Source organism: Drosophila ficusphila, unplaced genomic scaffold (assembly GCF_018152265.1).
Source record: "Drosophila ficusphila isolate 14025-0441.05 unplaced genomic scaffold, ASM1815226v1 contig_543, whole genome shotgun sequence".
NCBI classification, from domain to species: domain Eukaryota; kingdom Metazoa; phylum Arthropoda; class Insecta; order Diptera; family Drosophilidae; genus Drosophila; species Drosophila ficusphila.
The window spans coordinates 25,001-43,863 of record NW_025064469.1 but is presented as its reverse complement, the minus strand read 5'-3'; the positions used below and the strand labels follow the sequence as shown (position 1 = coordinate 43,863).

Below are 18,863 nucleotides of genomic sequence, written 5' to 3'. Positions count from 1 at the left end.
ACGTCGGGTATGAAGATCGGCGGAGGCTTGATCGTCTTCGGCTGCTTCGTTTTCGGCTGGTTCGTTTCGGTTTTTGGGGGCATCGGCTGGGGTCTTCTCCTCCTTCGTCTCGCTCTCACTGTCGCTCTCCGAGTCGCTGTCGTCGCCAGAGAGAAGAGCAAAAGAATTGTTCTTCAGCCTTTCGGGAACGTCACCCCTAGCTCGGGCCGCCGCACTGGTGCTGGGTTGGTCATTTAGGGAGCGATTTTTAGGGTCCTTACGCCTGATCTCGCCAGGCTCCGTGGACGAGCTGGAGTCGTCGCTAGAAGTGGCGTACTTCTTGGCGAAGGCCTTTTTTCTGGGAGGAGAGAGGGGATTGGGTGATCGGGGGGGACGGGGGGGACGGGACGGACGGGGAGGCGCTTGCCAGTCCATCTCCATAGGGGGAGTGGAAGCGGGAGCAGATAAGCTGCCCGGATGGCAGGCCACGCTACTTGGGCTCGGTGTGCGGTTTTCACCTTCTGCCTTATCTGCTTTGCCAACACGCACAATAAATTGCACGTGTGTTAGTGTTGTTTACGCGCGCGGCTTGATCACGCTATCGCGGCGACCAATCAGAGCGCGCTTCACGAGATAAGCTCGGGCTTATCGCAAAACTGTGTCGTTGTTGTTGTTTTGGATGTACGCTTTGCTGCGGTCCGTAGGCACGTCTTTACTCGTCGAGTGTCCGATCGCGACTGAAAAAAAAAAAAAAAAAACTATTATAGGTAGGCAGTGGTTGCCGACCCAAGTATTGTTCAAAACATATGATATGCATATGATTTTGTCAATAATATTAATAAATTAACCATATACATATGAAAATCAGCATAAATATCAATTATATTAAGAAATATATCATATGTATATAAAAAAGTATGAAATATACCTATAAACTCTTAAGTAAATTAAGAGAAAGCCACAGTGTGGGCTCATCTAGTACAGAAAACACCCGATATCTAGATAGGGTGTTCAAAAACTATTATAGGTAGGCAGTGGTTGCCGACCCAAGTATTGTTCAAAACATATGATATGCATATGATTTTGTCAATAATATAAATAAATTTACCATATACATATGAAAATCAGCATAAATATCAATTATATTAAGAAATATATCATATGTATATAAAAAAGTATGAAATATACCTATAAACTCTTAAGTAAATTAAGAGAAAGCCACAGTGTGGGCTCATCTAGTACAGAAAACACCCGATATCTAGATAGGGTGTTCAAAAACTATTATAGGTAGGCAGTGGTTGCCGACCCAAGTATTGTTCAAAACATATGATATGCATATGATTTTGTCAATAATATAAATAAATTTACCATATACATATGAAAATCAGCATAAATATAAATTATATGAAGAAGTAATTCATATGTATATAAAAAGTACTGAATTCAATATTCTCTTAAGTTATTATAGGAGAATAACTGTAGGGTGGGTGGCAAGCCCAATTGAAAATGCCCGATTTCAAGACATCGATGCAAAAAACTACTATAGGATGGTCAGTGGATGTCCATCTAGAATTGATATAAATCTATGTATATAATATGATTTAGTCAATGTTGACAATATATATTATAATATTATCCGTATAAATTTGTTTCTTTATTCTTTTTGAATACGAGACTTGGCTGAGCGGACTAATATTATTAAAACTCAAGATAATAACGTTGAAACGTGCGCCAAGGTTATATATGTATATATATAATAACAATTGGTTTCCAATTATTATCGTTAATTTTTGGTGGCAGGCTAATATAATGTATATTAAATTAGTACCTGCCTTAAAATCGGACGCACTATATCGTTTGCCGGTATAGTGAGTTCAAATAAAATAATAATATTTTTTAATAATATTATTATTAAATAAATACTTATTTTTCATATGCGCTCGGTTTTATATTATATATCATTCGAGAGTTATATGGAAAAATGTTAAATTTTAAATTTAACATCAAAATACAAATGATTTAATTCAATATTTATATTGATTAAACAAAAATTGCAAATGTGTGGATACATAAATAATTATGTATGTTGAAATAAAATGATATTTTAGAATAAAATATTGTACATATAATAAAATTATAGTAGCAAATATATATTAAATAAAAATGATGTTATAAAATTATACATACATACGTATATTTATATATATGATGTAATGAATAATTCTTATAACATCTAAAACTTGTTATATTAGTGGCGAAACAAGTATAAAACAAAACATAAAAGAAGGATTACGAATGCTATACAAGTTTTGGCCGTAATCAAATTCAAAAAATAGAATATTAAAATAATAGATCTATAATATTTATATTGCATTATTTCTATTCGAAAATATGAATGAAATATGTAAAGAAAAACATTATTCTGGTTGATCCTGCCAGTAGTTATATGCTTGTCTCAAAGATTAAGCCATGCATGTCTAAGTACACACGAATTAAAAGTGAAACCGCAAAAGGCTCATTATATCAGTTATGGTTCCTTAGATCGTTAACAGTTACTTGGATAACTGTGGTAATTCTAGAGCTAATACATGCAATTAAAACATGAACCTTTATGGGACATGTGCTTTTATTAGGCTAAAACCAAGCGATCGCAAGATCGTTATATTGGTTGAACTCTAGATAACATGCAGATCGTATGGTCATGTACCGACGACAGATCTTTCAAATGTCTGCCCTATCAACTTTTGATGGTAGTATCTAGGACTACCATGGTTGCAACGGGTAACGGGGAATCAGGGTTCGATTCCGGAGAGGGAGCCTGAGAAACGGCTACCACATCTAAGGAAGGCAGCAGGCGCGTAAATTACCCACTCCCAGCTCGGGGAGGTAGTGACGAAAAATAACAATACAGGACTCATATCCGAGGCCCTGTAATTGGAATGAGTACACTTTAAATCCTTTAACAAGGACCAATTGGAGGGCAAGTCTGGTGCCAGCAGCCGCGGTAATTCCAGCTCCAATAGCGTATATTAAAGTTGTTGCGGTTAAAACGTTCGTAGTTGAACTTGTGCTTCATACGGGTAGTACAACTTACATTTGTGGTTAGTACTATACCTTTATGTATGTAAGCGTATTACCGGTGGAGTTCTTATATGTGATTAAGTACTTGTATTTTTTCATATGTTCCTCCTATTTAAAAACCTGCATTAGTGCTCTTAAACGAGTGTTATTGTGGGCCGGTACAATTACTTTGAACAAATTAGAGTGCTTAAAGCAGGCTTCAAATGCCTGAATATTCTGTGCATGGGATAATGAAATAAGACCTCTGTTCTGCTTTCATTGGTTTTCAGATCAAGAGGTAATGATTAATAGAAGCAGTTTGGGGGCATTAGTATTACGACGCGAGAGGTGAAATTCTTGGACCGTCGTAAGACTAACTTAAGCGAAAGCATTTGCCAAAGATGTTTTCATTAATCAAGAACGAAAGTTAGAGGTTCGAAGGCGATCAGATACCGCCCTAGTTCTAACCATAAACGATGCCAGCTAGCAATTGGGTGTAGCTACTTTTATGGCTCTCTCAGTCGCTTCCCGGGAAACCAAAGCTTTTGGGCTCCGGGGGAAGTATGGTTGCAAAGCTGAAACTTAAAGGAATTGACGGAAGGGCACCACCAGGAGTGGAGCCTGCGGCTTAATTTGACTCAACACGGGAAAACTTACCAGGTCCGAACATAAGTGTGTAAGACAGATTGATAGCTCTTTCTCGAATCTATGGGTGGTGGTGCATGGCCGTTCTTAGTTCGTGGAGTGATTTGTCTGGTTAATTCCGATAACGAACGAGACTCAAATATATTAAATAGATATCTTCAGGATTATGGTGTTGAAGCTTATATAGCCTTCATTCATGGTGGGCAGTAAAATGTTTATTGTGTTTGAATGTGTTTATGTAAGTGGAGCCGTACCTGTTGGTTTGTCCCATTATAAGGACACTAGCTTCTTAAATGGACAAATTGCGTCTAGCAATAATGAGATTGAGCAATAACAGGTCTGTGATGCCCTTAGATGTCCTGGGCTGCACGCGCGCTACAATGAAAGTATCAACGTGTATTTCCTAGACCGAGAGGTCCGGGTAAACCGCTGAACCACTTTCATGCTTGGGATTGTGAACTGAAACTGTTCACATGAACTTGGAATTCCCAGTAAGTGTGAGTCATTAACTCGCATTGATTACGTCCCTGCCCTTTGTACACACCGCCCGTCGCTACTACCGATTGAATTATTTAGTGAGGTCTCCGGACGTGATCACTGTGACGCCTTGCGTGTTACGGTTGTTTCGCAAAAGTTGACCGAACTTGATTATTTAGAGGAAGTAAAAGTCGTAACAAGGTTTCCGTAGGTGAACCTGCGGAAGGATCATTATTGTATATAATATCTTTACCGTAAACAACAATAACTTGTTTTAATTATAAAATATATTTTTATAATATAACAAGATAAAATTGCCAAACAATTATATATTTATAAAAAAAGAAGTTCAATGAAAATTTGGATTAAATTTTTTTATAAATAAAATCAAGCAAACAAGAATAATAATCAAGCAAATTAAATTGTATTATAATATATTCACAAATTTATGTTTATATATTATAATATGAAACTTGCGTGTATATGGACCATAATATACACGCGTTGCGAATATGTATTGTTCATCATAGTTATGGGCATACATTGGCTAATGCAACAACCTAAAATGTTGAATGTTGTACCTGGTTTACTTCAGGTTAATGTTTTATATAAAAAACGCAATATTATATCACATTAAAATTATATGAAATTGTAAATTATCCAAGTAATAAATGGTATAATATTGTTTATATAAAACTAAGACATTTCGCAGCATTTCGTTTTAGGTATAAAAAAAAGATTTATTGAAGGAATTGATATATGCCAGTAAAATGGTGTATTTTTAATTTCTTTCAATAAATTCATATTTGACAAATTGAAATAATAAATATAAAAACTCTAAGCGGTGGATCACTCGGCTCATGGGTCGATGAAGAACGCAGCAAACTGTGCGTCATCGTGTGAACTGCAGGACACATGAACATCGACATTTTGAACGCATATCGCAGTCCATGCTGTTATGGTACTTTAATTAATTTTTTAGTGCTGCTTGGACTACATATGGTTGAGGGTTGTAAGACTATGCTAATTAAGTTGTTTAGAAATTTGGTAATCAAATTTCTAAGCATATGGTATATTATTGGATAAAAATTTTAATTAAATATAATTATTATTTTTATTCATAATATTAAAATATCTATGGAAAACATTATCTCACATTATAAATAATTTGATTGTGAAAAACGAAGAAAAATATTTTCATTTTCAATCATATAATACTGAGGAATGTCTAGCATAAAAAATGTTTGAAATATTTTTCATCTAGAATTGTCTCTTATTAATGATTTAGTAAAATTGAAATCTTTTGTAAATGTTATTGTTCTTCGTTAAATTCGTTTAAAACTCATAACTAAATTAAAACTAATTAACGAAAAAAATTTTTATACGAATTCATTAAATGTTTCTCCATTATATAAATGTAAAGAATATATTGAAAAAAAAAATGTTATATACAACCTCAACTCATATGGGACTACCCCCTGAATTTAAGCATATTAATTAGGGGAGGAAAAGAAACTAACTAGGATTTTCTTAGTAGCGGCGAGCGAAAAGAAATCAGTTCAGCACTAAGTCACTTTGTCTATATGGCAAATGTGAGATGCAGTGTATGGAGCGTCAATATTCTAGTATGAGAAATTAACGATTTAAGTCCTTCTTAAATGAGGCCATTTACCCATAGAGGGTGCCAGGCCCGTATAACGTTAATGATTACTAGATGATGTTTCCAAAGAGTCGTGTTGCTTGATAGTGCAGCACTAAGTGGGTGGTAAACTCCATCTAAAACTAAATATAACCATGAGACCGATAGTAAACAAGTACCGTGAGGGAAAGTTGAAAAGAACTCTGAATAGAGAGTTAAATAGTACGTGAAACTGCTTAGAGGTTAAGCCCGATGAACCTGAATATCCATTATGGAAAATTCATCATTAAAATTGTAATATTTAAACAATATTATGATAATAGTGTGCATTTTTTCCATATAAGGACATTGTAATCTATTAGCATACAAAATTTATCATAAAATATGGCTTATAGTTTATTTAAATTAAAATGCTTGCGTTTTAACACAAAATAAATGTCATTAATTTGATAAAGTGCTGATAGATTTATATGATTACAGTGCGTTAATTTTTCGGAATTATATAATGGCATAATTATCAATGATTTTTGTGTTTATTATATGCACTTGTATGATTAACAATGCGAAAGATTCAGGATACCTTCGGGACCCGTCTTGAAACACGGACCAAGGAGTCTAACATATGTGCAAGTTATTGGGATATAAACCTAATAGCGTAATTAACTTGACTAATAATGGGATTAGTTTTTTAACTATTTATAGTTAATTAACACAATCCCGGGGCGTTCTATATAGTTATGTATAATGATATTTATATTATTTATGCCTCTAACTGGAACGTACCTTGAGCATATATGCTGTGACCCGAAAGATGGTGAACTATACTTGATCAGGTTGAAGTCAGGGGAAACCCTGATGGAAGACCGAAACAGTTCTGACGTGCAAATCGATTGTCAGAATTGAGTATAGGGGCGAAAGACCAATCGAACCATCTAGTAGCTGGTTCCTTCCGAAGTTTCCCTCAGGATAGCTGGTGCATTTTAATATTATATAAAATAATCTTATCTGGTAAAGCGAATGATTAGAGGCCTTAGGGTCGAAACGATCTTAACCTATTCTCAAACTTTAAATGGGTAAGAACCTTAACTTTCTTGATATGAAGTTTAAGGTTATGATATAATGTGCCCAGTGGGCCACTTTTGGTAAGCAGAACTGGCGCTGTGGGATGAACCAAACGTAATGTTACGGTGCCCAAATTAACAACTCATGCAGATACCATGAAAGGCGTTGGTTGCTTAAAACAGCAGGACGGTGATCATGGAAGTCGAAATCCGCTAAGGAGTGTGTAACAACTCACCTGCCGAAGCAACTAGCCCTTAAAATGGATGGCGCTTAAGTTGTATACCTATACATTACCGCTAAAGTAGATGATTTATATTACTTGTAATATAAATTTTGAAACTTTAGTGAGTAGGAAGGTACAATGGTATGCGTAGAAGTGTTTGGCGTAAGCCTGCATGGAGCTGCCATTGGTACAGATCTTGGTGGTAGTAGCAAATAATCGAATGAGACCTTGGAGGACTGAAGTGGAGAAGGGTTTCGTGTGAACAGTGGTTGATCACGAGTTAGTCGGTCCTAAGTTCAAGGCGAAAGCCGAAAATTTTCAAGTAAAAAACTAATGACTAAATAAATATATATACAAGCCAAAAATAATATACTTGAATAATTTTGAACGAAAGGGAATACGGTTCCAATTCCGTAACCTGTTGAGTATCCGTTTGTTATTAAATATGGGCCTCGTGCTCATCCTGGCAACAGGAACGACCATAAAGAAGCCGTCGAGAGATATCGGAAGAGTTTTCTTTTCTGTTTTATAGCCGTACTACCATGGAAGTCTTTCGCAGAGAGATATGGTAGATGGGCTAGAAGAGCATGACATATACTGTTGTGTCGATATTTTCTCCTCGGACCTTGAAAATTTATGGTGGGGACACGCAAACTTCTCAACAGGCCGTACCAATATCCGCAGCTGGTCTCCAAGGTGAAGAGTCTCTAGTCGATAGAATAATGTAGGTAAGGGAAGTCGGCAAATTAGATCCGTAACTTCGGGATAAGGATTGGCTCTGAAGATTGAGATAGTCGGGCTTGATTGGGAAACAATAACATGGTTTATGTGCTCGTTCTGGGTAAATAGAGTGTCTATCATTTATGGTGGTTACTTGTTCCCCGGATAGTTTAGTTACGTAGCCAATTGTGGAACTTTCTTGCTAAAATTTTTAAGAATACTAATTGGCTCAAACCGATTAGTTCTTATTAATTATAACGATTATCAATTAACAATCAATTCAGAACTGGCACGGACTTGGGGAATCCGACTGTCTAATTAAAACAAAGCATTGTGATGGCCCTAGCGGGTGTTGACACAATGTGATTTCTGCCCAGTGCTCTGAATGTCAAAGTGAAGAAATTCAAGTAAGCGCGGGTCAACGGCGGGAGTAACTATGACTCTCTTAAGGTAGCCAAATGCCTCGTCATCTAATTAGTGACGCGCATGAATGGATTAACGACGGACGTGTGTTTTCGACGTGCTCCATTAACTTGTGAATAACTTTTGATTCCGTGCGAATTAATTGCTAATTTTTAGCTTAAAATTCGCGGATTCGCCTAGCGATTAAAATCGTGTAATTTTCCGGTCGGAAAAGTGCGGTTTTCCTCGCGAAAACATCGTGTGAAAGTTTGCAAACAACAGCACGTGTTGGAAATTTTCCGCTGCAGCTTGTGTGTGTGGGTGAGTAGAGCACAGCTTATTCTCCCCTACTCCCAATGGAGGGCGCGCTCTCTGAGAGCGAGCTGTCGGCGAGCAGTCGGGCCAGCAGTCGGCCCAGTAGTGCTGCGAGTACGGCGAGGCGTCGGCGCGGAAAGAGAGGGAAGGCGACGACGAGCGCGGTGCCGAAACCGACGCAGCCGAAGCTGTTGGCGCTTGACGTCAACGAGCCTCTGCCGGCGCCGGTAGGTGTGTTGGAGGAGAGCCCATTCTCCTCTCTCGAGGTGGCGTTGGCCTCAGCCTCTGCCGCTGCCGCTGGCGTCGCTGCCCTTTCCGCTGCTTCCCCCGCTGCCGCCTCCGCTGCTGCTCCCGCTGCTTCCCCTGCTGCTGCTCCCGCTGCTTCCCCTGCTGCTGCCCCCGCTGCTGCCCCTGCCGCTGCCCCCGCTGCTGCCCCCGCTGTCGCCAGGGATTCTGGTGGAGCCGCAGCTGCCCCCCCTGTCCCCGTCTCCCCTCCCGTCGTCGCGTCCGTCCATGGTACGGTGGCCGAGCTGGCCAAGATCAAGGACGGATTCTTGGAAGAGGTTGTTGCGTCGAATTTATCGACCAAGCAGGCCTGCGCCATGATGCGGTGCCTGAACAGGTATGAGGGCCTGGTGCTTGCGCTCTCGGCGCGGAATGCAGCCTTGGAGGCTCTCCGCGACCAGCAGCGAATGCCGCCGCCGCCGCCCCCGAAGTCCGTCATGGCGCAGGCTGTGGTCCCCATGCCACCTGCTGGGTATGCAGCCGCATATCCCAGCCTGCCAGCGCCTCAAGCTGCTCCGGTGCCTGCCCCGCGGAAGCCACGCGAGACGTGGTCCGCCGTTGTGGTGAGCAAGGACCCGTCAGTGAGCGGAAAAGAGGTTGCAGAAAAGGTGCGCAGGGAGATCGCCCCTTCGCTTGGCGTACGTCTGCATGAGGTGAGAGGGCTTGCGCGTGGCGGTGCCATCATCCGCACCCCCTCATCAGGCGAAATTCGGAAGGTTGTCGCAAACAAGAAGTTTGCAGAAGTTGGCCTGGAGATCAAGCAGAGCCCGGTGCAGCGACCCAAGGTGGTCGTTAGCAACGTCGACACTGCGACGAAGCCAGCCGACTTTATGAAGGACCTCTACAGGAACAACTTCGCGGATGTGATGGATGTGGCCTCCTTTGAAAAGGCGGTACACCTCGAGAAGCCATGGTCTGCGGCTGACGGCGCCACAGTCAATGTGACGCTCGATGTCAACGCCGTGGCCCTTGAGGTGCTGGATGGTGCAAAGGCGTACATCGGCTGGTTCGCCTACAACTGCCGAGCCTTGGTGCGCACGTACGCCTGCCACAGGTGCGTCGGATTCGACCACAAGGTCGCCCAGTGCCGATATAAGGAGAATGTGTGCCGCCAGTGCGGACAGAACGGCCACAGTGCGCGGAGTTGCACGAACCCGGTGGACTGCCGGAACTGCCGCTTCAAGGGGTATGCCTCGGGACACAATATGTTGTCCCCAAGCTGCCCAGTGTATGCGGCTGTGCTGGCGAGGGTGAATGCTAGACACTAATGTTTAGCATCATCCAGGCAAACTGTGGCCGAGGCCGAGCTGCGACTGTCGAGCTCGGAGTCCGATTGAGGGAATCAGGATTTCTGTTCGCACTTTTGCAGGAGCCATATCCAGACGTCGGGAGGATGGATGTGCTGCCTGAAGGAATGAGGATCTTCGCCGATCGGCGAGGGAAGGCAGCCATCCTAGTGGATCACCAGGATGTCATCTGTATGCCAGTGGAGCCCCTCACCACCGACCACGGCGTATGCGTGAGCGTTAAAGGGAGTTTTGGCTCAATCTTCCTTTGCTCCGTATATTGCCAATTCGACGCCGACCTAGACCCGTATCTCAGATACATGGATGCGGTCCTGCTGCAGGCCAGCAGAACGCCGTGCATCATGGGACTTGATGCGAATGCAGTATCCCCCATGTGGTTTAGCAAACTCTCTCGGCAGACCGAGGGGCAAGCTAACCGCACCCGGGGTGAACTGCTGTCTGAGTGGATGCTGGAGAAAGGAGTCGTCGCTCTTAACCAGCACAGTGAGGTGTTCACGTTCGATAGCGGCAGAGCCCGCAGTGATATCGACGTGACGATCGCCAACGAAGCAGCATCTATGTGGGCCACATATGAGTGGAGAGTGGGCGAGTGGGAGTTAAGTGATCACAACAGGATTACTGTTGTTGCCACACCAACTACCACGCGCGCAGTTGAGAGCATAGCTCCTGTGCCGTCCTGGAACTTCTCCACTGCTCGCTGGCGATTGTTCGAAGAGGAATTGGTGAGCCGGGCAGCCGGACTTTCGGAAGACTTCTCTGAATCGCCGTTGGACCAGCAAGTTTCAGCCCTGCGGCAAGTGGTGCACGAGGCGTGCGACCTTGCGCTGGGCAGGAAGACGCCGAGATCGCCTAGGAGGAGAGCACGTTGGTGGACCGCCGACCTCAGCTCTGCGCGCCGCGAAGTCAGAAGACTTCGGCGCAGGCTCCAGGACGCCCGCCGACGGGGCGACGTCGAAAGGACTGAGCTGCTTGTGGTCGAACTGAGGATCGCCTCAGCCGGCTACAAAAAGCTCATTCTGAAGGCGAAGGAGGACAGCTGGAGAAACTTCGTGGGAGAGAACGCAGACGATCCATGGGGGCGCGTCTACAAGATTTGTCGCGGTCGTAACAAACGCTCGGAGATTGGGTGTCTTCGCGTAAACGGCGAGCTGGTCACCGATTGGGGTGACTGTGCGCGAGTGCTCCTCCGTAACTTTTTCCCAGTTGCGGAGTCAGATGCACCGATTGCCTACGCGGAGACAGTCCCACCGGCGCTCGATGAATTCGAGGTTGACGCTTGTGTCGCCAGGTTGAAGAGCAGACGCTCGCCTGGCATGGACGGCATCAACGGCACGATCTGCAAGGCGGTCTGGCGCGCCATACCTCAATACCTCACGAGGCTCTTTTCCCGGTGCATCCGGTCGGGGTACTTTCCCAGCGAGTGGAAGTGTCCACGCGTAGTGGCGCTACTCAAGGGACCCGACAAGGACAAGTGCGAGCCATCCTCGTACAGGGGAATCTGCCTGCTGCCCGTTTTTGGCAAGGTGCTTGAGGGAATCATGGTGAATCGCGTTAGAGAAGTTCTTCCGGAAGGCTGCAGATGGCAGTTTGGATTTCGCCGAGGACGATGTGTGGAGGAAGCTTGGAGACACGTAAAGAGCAGTGTCGCCGCCAGCACGGCGCGATACGTGCTTGGACTTTTCGTGGACTTCAAAGGAGCTTTCGACAACGTCGAATGGTGCGCTGCACTGCGCCGATTGGCCGAGTTGGGATGCCGGGAAATGAGCTTGTGGCGAAGCTTCTTCTCCGGCCGAAGAGCAGTGATCCGAAGCAGTGTTGGTACCGTGGACGTACCAGTCACTAGAGGTTGCCCGCAGGGGTCAATCAGTGGCCCATTTATTTGGGATCTACTGATGGATGTACTGCTACAGCGCCTTGAGCCGTACTGCGCACTCAGCGCGTACGCGGATGACCTGCTTCTTCTCATCGAGGGAAACTCCCGACTCGCGCTTGAAGAAAAAGGAGCGCAACTAATGTCCATTGTTGAAACGTGGGGAGCAGAAATTGGTGTAACCGTTTCCACCAGCAAGACGGTGGTTATGCTGCTGAAGGGCAACATGGCGCGAACGCCATTGGTAAGATTTGCGGGAGCAAGCTTGCCGTATGTCCGCAGCTGCCGGTACCTTGGCATCAAAGTCAGTGAGCGCATGAGCTTCATGGTGCACATCACCTCGCTCAGAATGCGGATCACGGGAGTTGTTGGAGCATTGGCGCGTGTGCTTCGAGCCGACTGGGGCCTCAGTCCTCGAGCCAAGCGGACCATATATGCCGGACTCTTAGCACCCTGTGTGCTCTTTGGTGCCTCGGTATGGTATGTCAGTACGACGAGGCAAATAGTGGCCAGGAGGCGACTTATTGCCTGCCAAAGGCTGATCCTACTTGGAAGCCTTCCGGTATGCCGAACAGTGTCTTCCCTGGCACTGCAGGTTCTTGCTGGAGCTCCCCCGCTTGACTTGGCTGCAATGAAAATTGCCGTTAAGTTCAAGCTGAAGCGTGGATACCCGTTGGAGGAATACGACTGGCTCTACGGCGAAGACCTTTCAGGTCTAAGCTGGAAGCAGAGAATGGAGCGGATTGACGAGTGTCTATTGCGTGATTGGCAGGACAGATGGGATGATGTGGACTCCCCAGGACGGGTGACCCACAACTTCATCCCAAATGTCGGCCTCGTCCATCGAAATCTCAATTTTGGGTTTTCGATGCGCATGGGATTCCTGCTTACAGGGCACGGGTCGTTGAACGCATTTCTGCATAGGAGAGCTCTTAGCGATACCGCCGCATGCTCATGTGGCGATCCTAATGAGGATTGGGAGCACATCCTTTGTGCTTGCCCCCTTTATGCAGATTTGCGCGACCTCAATGGACTTGGTGTGCAGCGCGTTGGCGAAACCTGGACGTTTGGAAGGATTCTGGAGGACGAGGACAGGACTCGAAGGCTGAAGGAGTTTGCTGAGGAGGTTTTCACCAGGAGAGGGAGGAACTCCTAGTTCCTTTTGTTTACGCCGTGTGGTGAGCGGAGAAGAATACTGCCACAGCCCACCATTGCTTGTCGTAGGAGGCGACTAATATGGCATGGGCACTCTATCCGGGCTTGTCGGAGCCAAAAGGGAGGGTCCACCGAACCCTGCATTTCGGTACCACGGGTTGAGCAGTGCCTTCCAAGGCTGCTCATTGAGGTCGGCCCCCTTGTGGGAGTATCGTGGTGGCTGTGGTTGATACCTATATCGCGGGTAGAACTTTCAAGTTCGACGAAGAGTTGCGTATATACGACTCGGGTGCTGTGACCCTAAGATCAGAAGAGATTTTAGATAGATCTCGCTCCTCAGCAAGGGGGAGTGTTTGCCCGACAAGCACACACTCGAATTGCTACCGGGATAGTTGCTACGTACATAGCTGTAGCTTCTATTTTGGGGCGTTGGTCTGGCGCTTAATCTAGACACATGCACTATATACATGGGTATATAAGAGTGTCGTGGCTGTACTCCCTTCAATGTGGAACACGCCACGTTAAATAAAACTCGGAGGGATCCGATCCACACCTGTCCCTATCTACTATCTAGCGAAACCACAGCCAAGGGAACGGGCTTGGAATAATTAGCGGGGAAAGAAGACCCTTTTGAGCTTGACTCTAATCTGGCAGTGTAAGGAGACATAAGAGGTGTAGAATAAGTGGGAGATATTAGGCTTCGGTTTGATATCGCCAATGAAATACCACTACTCTTATTGTTTCCTTACTTACTTGATTAAATGGAACGTGTATCATTTCCTAGCCATTATACGGATATATTTATTATATCTTATGGTATTGGGTTTTGATGCAAGCTTCTTGATCAAAGTATCACGAGTTTGTTATATAATCGCAAACAAATTCTTTAATAAAACGATGCATTTATGTATTTTTGATTTGAAAATTTGGTATAACTCCAATTACTCAGGTATGATCCAATTCAAGGACATTGCCAGGTAGGGAGTTTGACTGGGGCGGTACATCTCTCAAATAATAACGGAGGTGTCCCAAGGCCAGCTCAGTGCGGACAGAAACCACACATAGAGCAAAAGGGCAAATGCTGACTTGATCTCGGTGTTCAGTACACACAGGGACAGCAAAAGCTCGGCCTATCGATCCTTTTGGTTTAAAGAGTTTTTAACAAGAGGTGTCAGAAAAGTTACCATAGGGATAACTGGCTTGTGGCGGCCAAGCGTTCATAGCGACGTCGCTTTTTGATCCTTCGATGTCGGCTCTTCCTATCATTGTGAAGCAAAATTCACCAAGCGTTGGATTGTTCACCCATGCAAGGGAACGTGAGCTGGGTTTAGACCGTCGTGAGACAGGTTAGTTTTACCCTACTAATGACAAAACGTTGTTGCGACAGCATTCCTGCGTAGTACGAGAGGAACCGCAGGTACGGACCAATGGCACAATACTTGTTCGAGCGAACAGTGGTATGACGCTACGTCCGTTGGATTATGCCTGAACGCCTCTAAGGTCGTATCCGTGCTGGACTGCAATGATAAATAAGGGGCAATTTGCATTGTATGGCTTCTAAACCATTTAAAGTTTATAATTCATTTTATAAACGACAATGGATGTGATGCCAATGTAATTTGTAACATAGTAAATTGGGAGGATCTTCGATCACCTGATGCCGCGCTAGTTACATATAAAAACATTATTTAATACAATGACAAAGCCTAGAATCAATTGTAAACGACTTTTGTAACAGGCAAGGTGTTGTAAGTGGTTGAGCAGCTGCCATACTGCGATCCACTGAAGCTTATCCTTTGCTTGATGATTCGATATTTAATAAAATAACGAAATGGAAAGAATATTATAATTATTAAATTTATTTTGATAATTATAATTTTGGATTTTTGGGGAATCCAAAGAAAAAGGTAGCCAAAAAGTACTCGTCATATTATTAGTGACGCATATAAGATCATGTCAAAGTAAAAGAAACAAAGTAATGTTTGAGATTAACTATGAATCCACTTTTACGGTAGCCAAATGTCCCGTCATATTATTAGTGACGCATATAAGATCATGTCAAAGTAAAAGAAACAAAGTAATGTTTGAGATTAACTATGAATCCACTTTTACGGTAGCCAAATGTTCCGTCATATTATTAGTGACGCATATAAGATCATGTCAAAGTAAAAGAAACAAAGTAATGTTTGAGATTAACTATGAATCCACTTTTACGGTAGCCAAATGTTCCGTCATATTATTAGTGACGCATATAAGATCATGTCAAAGTAAAAGAAACAAAGTAATGTTTGAGATTAACTATGAATCCACTTTTACGGTAGCCAAATGTCCCGTCATATTATTAGTGACGCATATAAGATCATGTCAAAGTAAAAGAAACAAAGTAATGTTTGAGATTAACTATGAATCCACTTTTACCGTAGCCAAATATTCCGTCATATTATTAGTGACGCATATAAGATCATGTCAAAGTAAAAGAAACAAAGTAATGTTTGAGATTAACTATGAATCCACTTTTACGGTAGCCAAATGTTCCGTCATATTAGTGACGCATATAAGATCATGTCAAAGTAAAAGAAACAAAGTAATGTTTGAGATTAACTATGAATCCACTTTTACGGTAGCCAAATGTTCCGTCATATTATTAGTGACGCATATAAGATCATGTCAAAGTAAAAGAAACAAAGTAATGTTTGAGATTAACTATGAATCCACTTTTACGGTAGCCAAATGTTCCGTCATATTATTAGTGACGCATATAAGATCATGTCAAAGTAAAAGAAACAAAGTAATGTTTGAGATTAACTATGAATCCACTTTTACGGTAGCCAAATGTTCCGTCATATTATTAGTGACGCATATAAGATCATGTCAAAGTAAAAGAAACAAAGTAATGTTTGAGATTAACTATGAATCCACTTTTACGGTAGCCAAATGTCCCGTCATATTATTAGTGACGCATATAAGATCATGTCAAAGTAAAAGAAACAAAGTAATGTTTGAGATTAACTATGAATCCACTTTTACGGTAGCCAAATGTCCCGTCATATTATTAGTGACGCATATAAGATCATGTCAAAGTAAAAGAAACAAAGTAATGTTTGAGATTAACTATGAATCCACTTTTACCGTAGCCAAATATTCCGTCATATTATTAGTGACGCATATAAGATCATGTCAAAGTAAAAGAAACAAAGTAATGTTTGAGATTAACTATGAATCCACTTTTACGGTAGCCAAATGTCCCGTCATATTATTAGTGACGCATATAAGATCATGTCAAAGTAAAAGAAACAAAGTAATGTTTGAGATTAACTATGAATCCACTTTTACCGTAGCCAAATGTTCCGTCATATTATTAGTGACGCATATAAGATCATGTCAAAGTAAAAGAAACAAAGTAATGTTTGAGATTAACTATGAATCCACTTTTACGGTAGCCAAATGTTCCGTCATATTATTAGTGACGCATATAAGATCATGTCAAAGTAAAAGAAACAAAGTAATGTTTGAGATTAACTATGAATCCACTTTTACGGTAGCCAAATGTCCCGTCATATTATTAGTGACGCATATAAGATCATGTCAAAGTAAAAGAAACAAAGTAATGTTTGAGATTAACTATGAATCCACTTTTACCGTAGCCAAATATTCCGTCATATTATTAGTGACGCATATAAGATCATGTCAAAGTAAAAGAAACAAAGTAATGTTTGAGATTAACTATGAATCCACTTTTACGGTAGCCAAATGTCCCGTCATATTATTAGTGACGCATATAAGATCATGTCAAAGTAAAAGAAACAAAGTAATGTTTGAGATAACTATATATAAACCTCTTTACGGTAACCAAGAGTCTCGTCACATTAATAATAATAGTTAATGAATGTATAGCCATATAGATGATTGGTGACCGGTAATGAATAAAAAAAAAAAACCTATATTTAATATATCTATAAATAATACATATTATTTGCGGAATCGTTCATATAATATTATACTATGATATAATATTATTAAAATAGGTAATTAATTTATTATTACGATATAAGTCACCCTGACTAACAAAAGATTTTTTAAAATACACAATTGAATGGCGGGAGTAACTGTAACTTTTAAAGTGTAGTTCAATGCCTTGTTAATCAATTAGTAATGTTCATCAATAAATTAATCAAATTCCTACTGTCCCGAAGAATTGCTACTGGGATAAAATTAAATTAAACCAACGCGGCTGGTGCTCACACTAAACACTTTTTTTCCATTAAAAATCATTATAGGTAGGCAAGGCAGTTTTGCCGATCAAAGTATTCTTCAAAATATATGAAATTATGATATCCGATATATATATATATATATATATGATATCAATAATATAAATAAATTTACCATATACATATGAAAATCAGTATGAATATCAATTATATGAAGAAATATATATCATATGTATATAAAAAAGTATGAAATATACCTATAAACCTACCTATAAGTGGTTGCCGACTCAAGTATTGTTTAAAACATATGATATGCATATGATTTTGTCAATAATATTAATAAATTAATCATATACATATGAAAATCAGCATAAATATCAATTATATTAAGAAATATATCATATGTATATAAAAAAGTATGAAATATACCTATAAACTCTTAAGTAAATTAAGAGAAAGCCACAGTGTGGGCTCATCTAGTACTGAAAACACCCGATATCTAGATAGGGTGTTCAAAAACTATTATAGGTAGGCAGTGGTTGCCGACCCAAGTATTGTTCAAAACATATGATATGCATATGATTTTGTCAATAATATTAATAAATTAACCATATACATATGAAAATCAGCATAAATATCAATTATATTAAGAAATATAACATATGTATATAAAAAAGTATGAAATATACCTATAAACTCTTAAGTAAATTGAGAAAAAGCCACAGTGTGGGCTCATCTAGTACTGAAAACACCCGATATCTAGATAGGGTGTTCAAAAACTATTATAGGTAGGCAGTGGTTGCCGACCCAAGTATTGTTCAAAACATATGATATGCATATGATTTTGTCAATAATATTAATAAATTAACCATATACATATGAAAATCAACATAAATATCAATTATATTAAGAAATATATCATATGTATATAAAAAAGTATGAAATATACCTATAAACTCTTAAGTAAATTAAGAGAAAGCCACAGTGTGGGCTCATCTAGTACAGAAAACACCCGATATCTAGATAGGGTGTTCAAAAACTATTATAGGTAGGCAGTGGTTGCCGACCCAAGTATTGTTCAAAACATATGATATGCATATGATTTTGTCAATAATATTAATAAATTAACCATATACATATGAAAATCAACATAAATATCAATTATATTAAGAAATATATCATATGTATATAAAAAAGTATGAAATATACCTATAAACTCTTAAGTAAATTAAGAGAAAGCCACAGTGTGGGCTCATCTAGTACAGAAAACACCCGATATCTAGATAGGGTGTTCAAAAACTATTATAGGTAGGCAGTGGTTGCCGACCCAAGTATTGTTCAAAACATATGATATGCATATGATTTTGTCAATAATATTAATAAATTAACCATATACATATGAAAATCAGCATAAATATCAATTATATTAAGAAATATATCATATGTATATAAAAAAGTATGAAATATACCTATAAACTCTTAAGTAAATTAAGAGAAAGCCACAGTGTGGGCT

The 18,863-nt window shown here is 41.0% G+C and overlaps 2 non-coding genes and 1 pseudogene across 2 annotated transcripts; all 3 read left to right on the top strand.

Moving 5' to 3' along the window:
* Positions 1 to 2,398: 2,398 nt before the first annotated feature.
* Positions 2,399 to 4,395, top strand: LOC122320446. The gene has a single exon (XR_006245684.1). It is a non-coding gene; the product is annotated as a small subunit ribosomal RNA (ribosomal RNA).
* Positions 4,396 to 4,994: 599 nt separating this feature from the next.
* On the top strand, positions 4,995 to 5,174 carry LOC122320452. Its single transcript, XR_006245690.1, has one exon. It is a non-coding gene; the product is annotated as a 5.8S ribosomal RNA (ribosomal RNA).
* Positions 5,175 to 5,612: 438 nt separating this feature from the next.
* On the top strand, positions 5,613 to 14,951 carry LOC122320459 (annotated as a pseudogene).
* The last annotated feature ends 3,912 nt before the right edge of the window (positions 14,952 to 18,863 follow it).